Source organism: Pipistrellus kuhlii, unplaced genomic scaffold, assembly GCF_014108245.1.
Source record: "Pipistrellus kuhlii isolate mPipKuh1 unplaced genomic scaffold, mPipKuh1.p scaffold_m20_p_5, whole genome shotgun sequence".
Classification (NCBI taxonomy): Eukaryota; Metazoa; Chordata; class Mammalia; order Chiroptera; family Vespertilionidae; genus Pipistrellus; species Pipistrellus kuhlii.
The window spans coordinates 29,345,224-29,359,860 of NW_023425551.1; the positions used below are offsets into that span (position 1 = coordinate 29,345,224).

General features: G+C 40.3%; 1 protein-coding gene across 8 annotated transcripts in view; it reads left to right on the forward strand.

The window, feature by feature from the left end:
• FYN (FYN proto-oncogene, Src family tyrosine kinase) overlaps nucleotides 1-14,637 on the forward strand; it is a 206,751-nt gene that overhangs the window by 19,226 nt on the left and 172,888 nt on the right. For 7 of the 8 annotated variants that reach the window (XM_036413487.2, XM_036413494.2, XM_036413492.2 and 4 more), the window contains one exon: nucleotides 10,028-10,066. The exons of the other annotated variant lie outside the window; for it this stretch is intronic. The gene's annotated coding sequence lies outside the window, so the exon portion shown is untranslated. The remainder of the gene's footprint in view (nucleotides 1-10,027; nucleotides 10,067-14,637) is intronic. 8 annotated transcript variants of the gene reach the window in all.

The following is a 14,637-nucleotide window of genomic DNA, read 5'->3' on the forward strand; positions in this document are numbered from 1 at the left end:
CTCAATATTTCTAACTTGTCAATTTCTTCATCTGTAGTTTATTTTTCATTTGGTAGGATATAACTACTTGTTTGAGTGCAGTTATGAGGTGTTCATATGCCATACCCAATTCCAAGTAACTTTTTTTTCCATAGGTTTTTTGATTTAGTAAGGACAACTGCTTTTTAGCATCACAAAATTTGTATTTTCGTTACCTGCCAAATTTCATCTCTTGTGTTAAACTTTTCACAAGTCACAGTAGCATTTACAACAATAGGAGATGTTTTACCTGTGACAGAATGAACCTCCACAGCTTTTATTTTGCTCTGAGGAAATAGAAAAAAAAATCAAACTATTATTAGAACTGATTAATTTTTCTTTTTTAAATACCTGTTAATACTAACACAAAGCTGGGGTCACTTAACTGTTTGCGAAGTTTTTCCCTTCTGCTAATAAAACCAACACATTAAAGCAATCACTTCATTTTCCATATAAACACAAAAAAACCTGAACTCAAAGATAAGCAGAATCAACCTAGAAAAGCAGCCATTCAATCTAAGAGTCAGGTTTCTTAGAGTGCTATGTTAGTGAACTCCAAGAATGTGTCATCCTCAGACACAGTGCTGTTTACAATTACTATTAACATTTGCATAGCTGCTGCTGCTGTTAGAGTATATTGTGTGACTTATGGTTTATGTAGTAAATGATATCACTATGGCGTCCAGGGTAGATAATAAATATCAGCAAGCATTTTGTGCCAGTTAGCATTCATCATCACCTTTCTTGAAAAGCAAATTCAATTTTTCATTAAATATTGCAGAGTAAAATAGTATAATTATCAATAAGTGACAAAAACACTGTAATAGTCACACCATTCTTGAGAAGGCCTGTTTCCCACAAATATTTCATGTAGACCTAACCTGTAACTTTCTGTGATTCCTGTTGGTCCTTCTGCCTCGTTATTTTGGACATCTCGGGCTGCGGCATGGGCCACAGCACAACTGGCCAGTACCATCCAGCGGCTGGTCTACTTGACAGTTGGAGGAGTTGGCTGTCCTTAGCTGCTCATGTCCAAGTGCTTTTTGTTTATTGGTGAGCATCCTGCGCGTTGTCCTTGAAAGGTGGTGTTTACTTAAGCCAAGGAGATGGATTGTTGTTGGTCACCATTCAGACTTAATCACATGTTATGGTGAAAATTCTCTTCTTGCAGTTGTCTCACCCACTGGTAAGACTATCGAAGAAGCTGGAAGTGCATATGCACCAATGTTGGTACATTTTAATGCAAATATTAGTAATACTTAGTTTAAACAGTGAAACCTCTGCACAAATGTTTAATCCTACTGGCTGTTGGAACAATAGGTGTAAGCTAGCTAGCACTTTCACAAACAAGCCTAGGCGTAAGGGTCCCCTAGTTAGAGATTACATTTCTCCATCTCTTTTGCACCATCCTTTTTGTCTGGACTATTCTGATAACATTACAGTTCTGCCTTCCTTTACTGTTGACTTCCAATCCCACTCCCACAACAGCTGGGTGAAGCTCTTAAAAATCTATGTGAGGTCACATTCCTGGGTAAAACTCCTCATTGTCTTCCTGTGACATAAAGTCCAGCTCCTCACTGTGGCCCAGAAGGCTTTTCATGCTCCCACCCTTGTCCACCTGCCCCACTAGATTTTAAGCTGGTAAGGGCCTTCTCCTTTGGTTTTCTTTGCCAATATTGCACATGAGAGCCGCTCAGTATATTTTCTCAAAAGAATGAGCATGGTTTACTTTGAATAGATGAATGGAAAAAAAAAAAAAAAAAAAAAAGGAAGTGTTGCCGAAATTGGTTTGGCTCAGTAGATAGAGCTTTGGTCGGAGGACTGAAGGGTCCCACGTTCAATTCCAGTCAAGGGGCATGTACATTGGTTGTGGGCACATCCCTGTTGGGGGGTGTGCAGGAGGCAACTGGTCAATGTTTCTCTCTCATTGATGTTTCTAGCTCTCTATCCCTCTCCCTTCCTCTCTGAAAAAAAAAAAAAAAATCAATAAAATATATATATTTTTTAAAAAGGAACTGTCTTGCTAATCTATGGCAATAAGGAAATTCAAATCCAAATCTCTATGTCCCAAGTATCATTTCTATCTTTTATAACAAAGTTAGACAGCAGAATGTATCAGGATTAAATCCTCCCCCAATTATGGAAGTGTCAAGCCTACAAACCATTCTGATTCTGTAGTCTCCCAGCCCCTCCCTATGGGGGGTGGGGGGATGGGGAAGGGGAGAGGAATGGGAATTATAGGGAGTCTATTGTTTTCCCTAATGGCAGAGATTAGGTACCACTTGGCGTACAGGAGGAGGAAAATGCTTCTCTGATTGATGTGGGCAAAACTGAGAATATGATATTGGTGGTAGAGGAATACTTACTATGAAGTCAAAATTTTGTGATCTTGTGTTCTCACACAACTGCTTTCTGTTGGATCTCTCTTTTTTTAAAAAAAAACAAAAACATACCACTGTTCAGTTTTATCATGAATGCCTTTCCAAGGACAGTAAATGGTTTCACACACTGTAACATCGTTTCCATGGCAACTAATGTATTTTAGCAAAGAGAGGCTGTGCTAGAAGTAGGCTAAAAAGGACAAATACAGAAATGGCACAGTATAAAATGTGGGGCAATGTTTGTTATAGTAAAGATTTTTTCTCTTTTTTTTTCTTACTTCTTGTTTAGGGAAAACCTGTGTTATTAGATCTTGGCTTCTTATCGCTTACTAATAAAATTTTTACTGCACCTCACACTGTCCAGTATTTTGCAGACAAAATTCCTTCAGTCGGGTACTCATATTTGTTCGTTTGCTTTAACAGGATGTATTCCATCAACATACAAACATTTGTAATTCCATCAATTTTTACAATACATCATCTTCACCTTCATTGCATTCTCTTCCGGCAGCCACCCCACTTCCCTGCTGCCCTCTATGGCAGTGCTTCCTGAGATGTATTGTCGATGTTACCTGTCTCTACACAGCGTTTGCTTAAAAAACCAGCGCTGTTCCAGCCAGGCTTTCGCCCCACCACTTGAACCAGTTGGTCACACCCTCATCCTCTAAGGATATTACAGTTTTCCTCTTTGTTTATTTAGAAGCTAACATGCCTAAGTACATATTTCAAATAATTCTACCAAATGCCAAAGTCCATGTATGAACATTTATATAAATCCTGGTTTAAAAAAAGGGGGGTTGGGGTCAGATCATGTTATGCCGCTTTATGCATCTGAATGTATTTAGATTATTTTGTTATATGATAATAAAACCCCTTCTGTGCTCTTAATAAACCCTGAGTTGAGGGCAGTCAACGTCCTATTTAAAAGGAAGAGAAACCGTGGAATAGATCTTATAAAATAGTAGCAAACCAGTCAGTCTACGGGGTGGATAATACCCTCATTTATGTTTATTTGGGCCACATGGTGCATTTAAAAAACTGTGAACTAGAATTGATTTTGTATAAAAACTGATATTTCTAGCTTCTCTTGAAAATATTGGAAGATGTGGCAAAATTAAGCCTGTATTCTCTCCTGACAACAGCCTACCCAAGCAGCATAGTAGCTGTCTTCTTGCGATGGGGAGGACCATCAGCTCCATCGTTTATTCTACCTGCTGGCCTGGCCCTGTGGGTGCTTTAATATCTCCCTTACTACACCCCCTTCCCTCCACTCATTCGCAGAGCAAATAAATGGCTAGGGTTGGAATTTGGTTTCCAAACCAACTGCTCCCTCCCTGGCTGTGGACACAGAATTTCTAAGTCAGTAGTGAGAATTTATAGTTCAGGGGGGAGAGGCACGCTTAGGTGGTAGAGCCTCTGTTTTGCACTTTGCTAATAGCAAAAGATCATGCAGTTAATCAATGGGGTTCCTTGTCATATTTGGGGTGCCTCCCACTCTTGTTTGCTTTGCTTCTATCAGAAGTCAATTTGTATGTGCTGCCTGCTGTGATGTACAAGATGGGGGTACTACAAGCAAGTGTGACCACTTGTTTGCACATAGAAAACTGGCCAGCAGGGGAAAGCTCCAGTGTACTAGGGGGTGCAGATTTTCAATGAGCATATATTACCTTTCCAGTGAAATAAGTGAATATTTACAGAAAAGAAGCAAAAACAAGGTGGTAGGACAACGTTTATACAACATTGTCTGAGCCAGTGATGTCCTCCCAGTGTGGGAGCCTCGGGATGTTCCTGGTCATCGTTGCTGGCCCCTTCCAGATTAGACCCTTTCCTGGGAATTCCCTTGGCACCATGTCCATGTGCTGAAGATTCTGTTGGGTGGCATCGACTTGTTACCAACTTTGTCACTTCTCCGAGCCCGGCCCCATTTTGAGTGTGCACTTATCACTCACTGCACCATTACCAGGGGCGTGTGAGATGGGATGAGAGGTTTCAGTGCTACCATCTCGAGCCCTGTTAGAAGGTTCATCTGTGCAGGGGGGAGATGGGTTAGGGACACAGGATAATGAGCTAGTCTAGGCCCAGAAGGGATGGCTAGAGGAAAATTCATTTTTCCTAGGGAAACAGGGCAACAAAGGGTCTTGTCTGAGCTGGGTCCTGTCTCTGAGGCCTGCCCCAACCGTCAGACACACAGGAGATTGTGGCGATCCTGAGCGTGGATGGCCCCTATACACTGTCTGTGCAGCTGTGGAGGCATCTGGGAGGCCACTGTGAGAACGGGCCTGTTCCTGGGCTTCAGGCTGGGAGCCAGGGACCACCCCGGGCCAGAGAACATTGAGGAGCGTCTGTGTTCACGCTGTGTGTATCCCAGCGTTCTTTGGAATGGTGGCAGAGTCTGGCCCTGCCTGGTCTTTTTTGTGCCTTAGGTCCTACGTTAAGAATAACTGAAAGAACACTGCCCGCGTTGACACGCTTTATATAGAAGTTGCTATCAAATGACTATTTTATCCTCAGTCGCCACGACATCACGCCACGTCTAGTTCTGAGGTTCTCGCTTTAATTTTGATTGAATAGAGCCATGATCGTTGGAGCAGAAAGAAGCCTTTCAGATGTGACTGTGTGAGGACGTGTCTAATAATGTGTGGATGTTTTTTGGCAGGTCAATGTCTATGAATATTTTAAATCTTTTGCAAGTAGTGAAAAGGGTTGAATTGGGAATAGAGAAGATCTGTGGCAAGTGAAAAGGACACCTCATTACTCTCTGTCTTTCTTTCCTTAAAACAATTAAACAAAATTCAAGCCATGATTCTACTCTTGGATTCATCATGGCCCCCTTCAGACTCCTTCATCACATATGAGACGTGACTGTGACTCTAACCTATTGAACCTCAGTTTCTCAGTCACATTTTTAAAATAAAACAGAAAACACTGGAGAATATTAAAAACACAATAACAGCAGACTCTCCAGATTGGATCATTATTGTCTAATTCTATCTAAAGACACAGGACTAAATTGAAAGAAAAGATTGTCATCTGGTTATGGATATGCTGTGTGTGATTTGTGGGTATACCCTTTCTTCCCAACATGCACCCCTCTTCCTACGTGTAGGAGTGAATGGGGCGGGCATGGTTTAGTACAGTTTTACTCCTTTCTTTTCTGTCAGTCATTTCTTCATTATTTCTGTCACAGCCCCTCATCCCCCTCACCCCTCCGCCAGCAGAGATGGCACCAGTTGTGTGGAGGCACAGTGCTCAGTGTATGTGTCTGGCCACAGACGGGCTGGCATTCGAGCAGGGGCGACAGTGAAACAGATAGTGAATAAAGTGCTATAAGAACAGAGGAGAGGAGATCTAGTTCCGCCTAGAAGTGGGGCCAAAGGAAACAAGAGTGAAAAGGTGGTTTTTGTCCTTGATTCTGAAGACCAATTAGGAGAAAATTCTACTGACCCAGCAGGGTTAGTGAGACTGACATGATGATGCTAAGTCCAGGAGTATGCTGGGGCTGCATCTATTTGTCTGCCTCTTCCTGGGGTAGAGGCAGGTTGAAAATACCTGGTCAGAGGTAGCAAAAATGTTCTCCTATCTGGTTGACTTCTTAGCTAACATATTCCGCCTCTTATGATTTGGTCTCTACCTTAGTTTATAGCCTTTCTCCCACCATCCTGACACCATCCTGTTAGCCGTCTCTCAATCCGGTAGCATTACCAAGCCTCTTGCCATTCTCTGAACATGTGGCCGACACCTCTTTCAGGATCTCTTTATCCCTTTGCCTGCCCTGTCCAGTTATAAGATGCTTTTGGTAGGAACCTATTGGAGATGTCCCCTGGGCATTTGGAAATATGAGAGTGGTAGAGGTTGGAGGGATGATCAAATCAAGAGAGAGTTCAAAGTTGAGGGCTTCTCAGTTTTATTTTCAGGTTTTTCTCTAAAAAATAAGAAAACTTTTCCTCTAAAATAAAAATAAAAATTCTCCACAGATGGAGGATTTGATGTGATCTAAATAGGAGTACAGTAGTCCCCCTTTATCTTCAGGGGATACATTCCAAGAGCCCCAATGGATGTCGGAACCACCCCATATACCCTGAGTGGCCAGATTATTATGATCTGTGAACGCATAATAATCTGGTCACTCAGTGTATATCCTATATAATAAAAGGATGATATGCAAATTGTCCCCTCTACCAGGAGTTCGACCAGCAGGTAGGCCAGCCAACCGCCCATGTCCCCTCCCCCTGGCCAGGCTGGCCAGACCCACCCATGCATGAATTCATGCACCGGACCTCTAAATACACCCCCCCCACACACACACACACTGAGTGGCCAGATTATTATACATTCAGAGATCATAATAATCTGGCCACTCAGTGTATGCTGTTTCTTCTATACATGCCACACTTTACATCTTCTTTTTGACATATCTGAATTGCCACTACTCTTGCGCTTTGGGGTCATTATTAAGTAAAATAAGAGTTACTTGAATATAAGCACTATCGATCTAATAACAGATCACGACTAAGTGACAAACAGGCGGGGAATGTACATAGCAAGGATATGCTGGACAAAGAGATGGTTCACATCTTAGGCTAGACAGAGCAAGATTTCATAGGCTTCTCAGAATGATGCCCATTTTAAAACATGAATTGTGTTGTTGTTTTCTGTAATGTTTTCATCTAGTATTTCAGAACTGGACACAGTTGCAACCTCAGAAAGTGAAGCCTTGGATAGGGGGGAACTTCAGTAGTTCTTTTTTGGCCAGGCCTTGTCCTTTGGCACCTATTCCTGCAGTAGATCACAAATCTGTAACGTTTATGCATCAGCTTTTAACTTGAGGAATTTGTCACTCCAGTTCTGTTTCTCAAGCAAAACATCAGCACCACATCAGAGAAAAAATAAAAGCATGGAAAATGCACACATTCCCACAATTGATTACATAGTCAACTATTTTAAATGTCTGTATAACTAAATATGCACATCCATACCTGTACACACACACACACACACACACACACACACACACACACACACGGAGGTGGAGGAGGCTTATCTTGAATATTCTGACCATCTAAATTTCAAATAAAGATAAAGTAGAAGACTAATTGGTCAGTTTAAAAAATACATATTTTAAGATGGAGGAATCATTTATTTATTTATTTAAAATATATTTTATTGATTTTTTACAGAGAGGAAGGGAAAGGGATAAAGAGTCAGAAACATCGATGGGAGAGAAACATCAATCAGCTGTCTCCTGCACACCTCCCACAGGATGTGCCTGCAACCAAGGCACATGCCCTTGACCGGATCAAACCCAGGACCCTTCAGTCTGCAGGCAATGCTCTATCCACTAAGCCAAACTAGTTAGGACTGTAGGAGTCATTTAAATATACCTCTTTTCACTTAAAACACTTCATGACCAAAATTTATTTATTTCCAACTTTTCAAAAACACAACCTTTATTTAAGAAAGATATACCTGGTTTTTAAAACAAATACCACTCTTCATTCTATATGAGGTTATCATATGAATTTTACTTTTACACAATTCTGTTTCTTCCATCCCTACCCTCTTTGAAACAATGGAGCCAGTGCCTAAAAATATCTAAGGTCCCATGTGCTTGCTGGGAGTCTGGAAGTTAAAGCTGTGACATCCTTCTGGTTTATGGCTACATAATGATGTATATATATATATTGTTTTTGTTAATTAATTCCATCTGTTTAGTAAGCCAGAAACAAAAATAAAATGATGCTGTTTATACATATATGGGTAAGATTCCTTGTGCAGTGGTGAGCCAATAGCTCCAAATGGTTTTCCAGTTTTCCTTTTGTTACTGCTTGCTAAAGTGCCGTGAAGTGAAGGCTCATGCTTTCACAGCCTCTTGTTGAATTGGGCATCCTGTGTTGAATTGCAGTTGTGCTGTGTGCATGAGAGATGTTAAGTTTCACCAATACTTTGGAAAAGGGTAACGATTCTCCAGCTGCTCTTTCTGTGGCCAGTGAAGAAGTATTTCACCTCGCAAATAGAAAATTTTTTGTTTTACACATAAGAACGAAAACCTTCCTAAACCTCCATGGAAGTGTGCAAGAATGGAAGTCAGACTTTCTCTGTATATCTGTTCCCTTTGGAGAAAAGTTCTCTTAGTACTGTGTTACTCTTTTCTAGTTATCAGGAGACCAGTTAATATTTCTGGACAGAGAGAATTCCCATTTTTTATAGCTTGGCAACATCTAGTTCTCAGTGGGTGAGCCAGGAGAAAAGGCATAGTATATTGCCCGGTGACATCTCCTTGGTTAGGACAGGAAGCGTGTCTCAGGAGCAATAAAGAGATGGAGTGACACGAGTTGCTAAGGTACAGGCTGTCATGGCATGCTCATTAGCACATCTCTCACTCCAGCCTCTTTGCTAATTCTCTTGCACGTCTGCAGTGAGTTCATGATCTGAATGCCCATCTGCAAAAGACAATATATGAGTTTTTAATTCTCTTCCCCATGGTCATTTTTTTCCCTACACTCTGAGTCATCTTTGATTAAACAAAACAAAGATGCTACTGTTAATTATGCATCCTTTGAAACAGCACAAAAATTCTCTTTTGAATATGTGTGGGGATGCTTTTGATGGGGATATAATTTATGATGGGGGCTATTGAAACCATGGACCAAGAAGAAAAGCTAAGAATCAGATTGAGCAGTTTGAATCTCTACTAAGACAGGAAAAATTGCTTCTGTTTTTTCCTGTTTTTCAGATTCCTCAAACCTTTCACTTTCTTCCCTAAATATATTATTGTCAACACCATTCCATTCAACCATTTTTATTGTTCTCTTTAGACATCTTATTAATACTGACATTTTTGTTTAAACAGCTAAAATTGCAAATAATAAATGAGGCACTATACTTTTGGCAGGTTGTAGACAGAGTGTATGAGCAAACTGGAAATCTGCCATTCCCCTGCTAGCACTTTAAAGATTAATGTGTAGTGGGCATGGATACCGTCAGAATTAGCACTCAGCCTCGCCAGGGCCTTGGCACGAGGTTCTAAGGTAATCCTGGGTCTAGCATTCCATGGCAAGTTGGTACAGGCTGGTGAGTTGGCAAGTCTCCCAGAGAGGGGAGCCCCAGCTAATGAGAAATGGGGGTCATCTCAAGAAGGTTGTTTTGACAGTGGGGCCCACCCACAGTCAGACAGGAAGTGAGACAGACATGTACTGGGGGTTGGGAGAAATTTAAGCCAAGATGTACATTGAACAAAACCATAGAAAATTCAAAAACTCACTTTTAGTGTGTCCCAACTATGGAGGATTTGTAGATACCCTGAAGAAAGTGTGTGTGTGTGTGTGTGTGTGTGTGTGTGTGTGTGTGTATACACTCATTTAAGACATCCATTCTTATCTTTCCTGGCTTTTGAAAGTTAAAATCTAATGCTAGCTTCTTTCGGTGGTACAGGGCCAGTTCTTTGCAGTTTCAGGCAGGTGTTTGTGGCAACTATGACTTTGCAACAATTGTGTGAACAAGAAAAAAATTGTGGGCAAAATGATTTTCTGTAGCAAATGGAAATTTTATGGTGGTGTTTTGTGGGTGGTTTAACAGGCAAAGTGCTCAGTTCTCTTTTGATGTCTCTTTTTTTTTTTCTTCTTCTACAGTTTTTTGAAGAAGCAGGATGCTGATCTAGACTGGAAAAAGTAAGTTGTTAAGTTTCACACTGAAAGTACATACCTTATAAATTAAAAAGGGTTTCCAATTGGAACCTAAGACTTGGTCCACTTTGAACTTGGGATTGTGACTGAGTCTATAGGTTTCTAAGAGAGAGGTAGAGTTGGAGATGGAGCTAATATATGAAATAACAAGTCTTAGCTTACTTAGGTGAACCTACTCTTTTCCCCTTTCCCAAAGTTGAGTTGTAATACTCAATTTTGATAAGTATGAGGACATATGTTTTAGCTACATGATATGTCTCTTCACCCTAGAAATAGAATGGAGCAGTTGTCCTGTGCCTGATGAGCCTTCAAGGTTGCTATGGGATGGGTAACACTCTTCTTCAAACTGGTTAAGGGAAGTCCTCTTTAGTCCATTCTTTGTTGTTTTTCTTCAACCTCAGATGGCTACTGCTTACCTCTGTCCCTACTTGCACCTTTGAATTAAAAGCACTCACCTGGAGGGCGTGACTCAGTGGTTGAGCATGAACTAGGAGGTCACGGTTTGATTCCAGATTGGAGCATATGCCCAAATTGCAGGCTTAATCCCCAGTGTAGAGTGTGCAGGAGGTAGCCAATCAATGATTCTCTCTCATCATTGATGTTTCTATCTCTCCTTCCCCCCTCTCTTCCTCTCTGAAAACAACTAAAAATATATTTTAAAAAGAAAAATAAATAAAAGCACTGTGTAAGAGGTTATCTTTCATTCACTTACCATTTTTTGGTGCTCACTGGTGTTGGATACCATGCTGAGACTTTATTAGATAGGAATGACTGTGACAGATGAGTACTCAGGTAATTATTATACAGTGTGTTAGGCTGTGCAGAAGGGGCTCTGGAAGCTCAGACTGAGGGCCGGGCTATCTAGAAAAGCTCTTTGGTGGAGAGAATGTATGAAAGAACCATATATGCATTCATTCTGTGAACATTTGCCATCTTCTCTGCTTGTACTTCTCTCTCATCTTTCAGATGCTTTGGGTTCCCATAAAAGGCAAGATTTAAGACTCACTAGCCACCTATAGAATCCTTTTCTGCCTGAAGCTCCACTGCCCAGTTCTGTTGCCTTGGGTGTAATTTATCAGCAGTTCTGAGTTTCATTCCTTGATTTCCTGGCCACTCAGGGGCTGCCACTTCATTATCTGAGGGTTATTTCTTGGGGTTATTTCTCAGTTTGAATTTGGGTGGAAGAGAGATGCTTCTCCCCGAACCAGCACTATTCCATTGCAGACACTCTGCCTTTAAGTTGAGGAAGTGTACTATTTGAAAATTCCTTCTAGAACAGTTATGAGCATTTCTTGACCTTTGACTCATGCAACCCCCTAGCTCCTGCAGAATGGTCTGTGATCTACTTCAGTCATGTAGCTCAGACAAACCAAGGGGACTCAGAAAAAGAAAAAGTCTCTAGTCAAAGCCAGGCAGAGGGGAGTCTTTTTAGAATCCCTGTACACTGAGGTTTTGGCTGTGGAAGCCCGGGTTGGCAAAGGTACTGCCTCTGGGGAAAGAGGAATAAGCATTGTGTCTCTCTTGGGTCAGGTCAGGCTCACAGCAGACTGGAGCTTTTGGGTGTCAGGAGCCACCTCAGGTTGGAGTAGCACAGAACAGCTGGAATCTCTGGTGGAGCAGTCCAGGAAATCCCTGATGCAGCTCTAGGCTGCAGGGGGTGCCATGCCTGGTGCAGCTCAGGCTGAGGTGAATCCTGTAACCATGAGCGGGGGGAGGTCCAATTTATGCAGGAGGCAGGCCCATTACCTTGCATTCCCTGTACAACCCAATGCTTGGCAGACAGGAGCGCTCAGTAAATGGGGTGGGAAGCCTGAGTGGAATTAATTAACTTCTTTAGCTCTGCTGTTCACTTGCTCTGAGACCTTATGCAAATCTTTCCTCTTCTCTGGGCCTCGTTTTTCTCATGAGTAAAGTGGTCTCTTTTCCAGGACCAAGTAAAGATCTTTATTTTTTAACTTAAAAACACAAACCACACATATTTTTTGGTTTTTCTGATTTGGACTTTGTGCCAAAAAGGAAAAAGGACCGTTAGCCACCAATCTGAAGAATGCTTAGTAAGGCCCACCACAGGTTGGGAACTCCTTGAAGGCACAGGCTTGTGGTTTGTACCTGGAGGTACAGTGAGTGTCTTATGGGGGAATGAGCAGTGTGACCCCCCTGTCTGTGGGTTGTGTGTTTGTAAGTATTGAGGGAATTCAGAATGAGAGAAGCTAAAAATGGGGTGGGAAATGCTTCTTGGACTGTGTGAATTTGAACTACCTCTGAAGGGCTCTACTTACACCCTCTCAGTAGAGTGGTTAACTGCCCTTTGGGAGTTTGCTGTTTTAAAAGCTCTAATTCAAAAGCTCCAATTCTATAATATTTTTCTAATATTGGTAATACTGTTGAGCACAGATGTATCAACTGGTTCTTTTTTCTCTGTTTATATATCTGCTATTGTACAACTGAATGATGACAATTGGCCAATCCAAGTGAAAAAGGTCACAAAAGTCTTAGTGTGTATTTTTAAAAAAATATATTTTATTGATTTTTTTTTGCCCCCCTCCCTCCCATACATACTCTCCCTCCCCAGAGTTTTATGTCCATTGATTGTACTTATATGCATGTATACAAATCCTTCGGTTGATCTATTATAGTGTGTATTTTTTAATGGAATTTTGAATTTTCTCTTTCAGTTGAATATTTTTGTAAAGACAGAACTGAATGGAAAGTTGGCTTTATTTTGACATGCCAAAGTCAAACATAAATAATAAATTCTGTAATTATTAATTATTGTCTATAGTTTATTGGACTTCCACTACATACTGAGTACTTTATATGTGTCACACTTGACAGTTGTAATAATCTTGTGAGGGAACCATGTCCCTTACCGTTAGTTGCTCAAGGTACCATAATAGCAGAAGTAAGACTTCTCTTTCCCATATCCTGTCTTACCTTGGAATTGCTATAATATTTGAGACAATATATTTCTATAATCTTTTTTTAAAGGTTTCATGAGTAAGTAATTAAAAAAGCAATGTTACTTTCTAGAGAGGATTTCCTTGACACTCTCTCTCCCAACCTGCATGGAGTTGTCCTACCACTTTGCACTTATTAACTATCATTGTTGTATAGTTGTTTGTACAATAACTGTGAATTATCTGTGTTCTCTATTGAACTGTAAGCTTGGTTAGGACTAAATCCTTACATGTGCTAAGCATAGTGCCTGGCTTTTAGCCTTCCTCTTAAAAGGTTGACTTGAGGCATGAATGAATGGTACCTGACTAAATTAAAGGATAATGGGAGCCAATGAAAGCAAGTATGGTAGGTGGCAAAGTAAAAAATATTATTTTGTATGCCAGATATCATGTTTCTCTTTTCCATCCATAGGTTTTATCTGTGGAAACTATGCTTGTTAATAGCATTTTCTGATGATAAGACAATCATTCCTTGGCTTTCTCTCCAAAAATACAAAGTTTCAAGCAGACAAATGAATGGATAATTCTTTAAAATGAACAAATCTGGGTAAGCAAAGAGAATCTGAAGATAAAGGAGGGAGGACTGTAAAAGCACAAAGGAAATATTAAAGCTTTCTTTTTGTACAGAATCTTCTAGAATTGTTTAGAGGTACACTTCTGAGTATGATTTCCATAAATCAGATTTAAATATATAAAGTTTATCTTCTAAAAGTAAAACTCATACTTAACTGAATTTAAAGAATATGTAATTAGGTTACATATTGAGTAAGTTATTACATATTGAGGAACAAAAATGCATTTTTTAAAGTAAAACTGGTTAAATTGAATCATCCTGTTTGTAATTTAAATCATAATTTAAATGGATTTGATTAAAATAACATCTACTTTGGTCATAACTACTCTCAAAGGGCTGAGGAGAGACATTTGGTTTTCATGTATTATACATGGCCTAGGTTTAGTGTGACTAAAGTATTTTGGCCCAGACTGGTGTGCTCAGTGGTTGAGCATCGACCTATGAACCAGGAGGTCACCGTTCGATTCCCAATCAGGGCACATATCTGGGTTGCAAGCTCTATTCCCAGTGTGGGGCATGCAGAAGGCAGCAGATCAATGATTCTTTCTCATCATTGATGTTTCTAACTCTCTTTCCCTCTCCCTTCCTCTCTGAAATCAATAAAAAAAATTTTTTTTTAAGAATTTCGGCATCTGCCCTGAGAGAGGCCCCATCATTTCTGTAGTTTGAGTGAGGCTAAGAATTCCTTTGTTGCTATTCCAACTGTTTGCAAGATTTAGATAGTTGCCTTCAGGCCACAACTACGGCCACAAATGCTACTGTCTATTTGATAGACACATGCCTCCCCAAATAAAAATAGTCACTCAAATAGAAAAACAAATAGAAAAATCATTTCTTGCTTTAGAGATGTTTTTTCTGTGAGTTTCTTGAAATGTGTTAGTCTGTAAATGTAGAATGTATGTGGAAGTTGTTCAGTTTACAATGTTTATTTTGTTTTAATAAAGTCTCAAGAGAAACAATAAAAATATCTTGGATTCTTATTGTGGGCATAATAGTCTTATAAAGACAAAATCTGGTTTTAAACG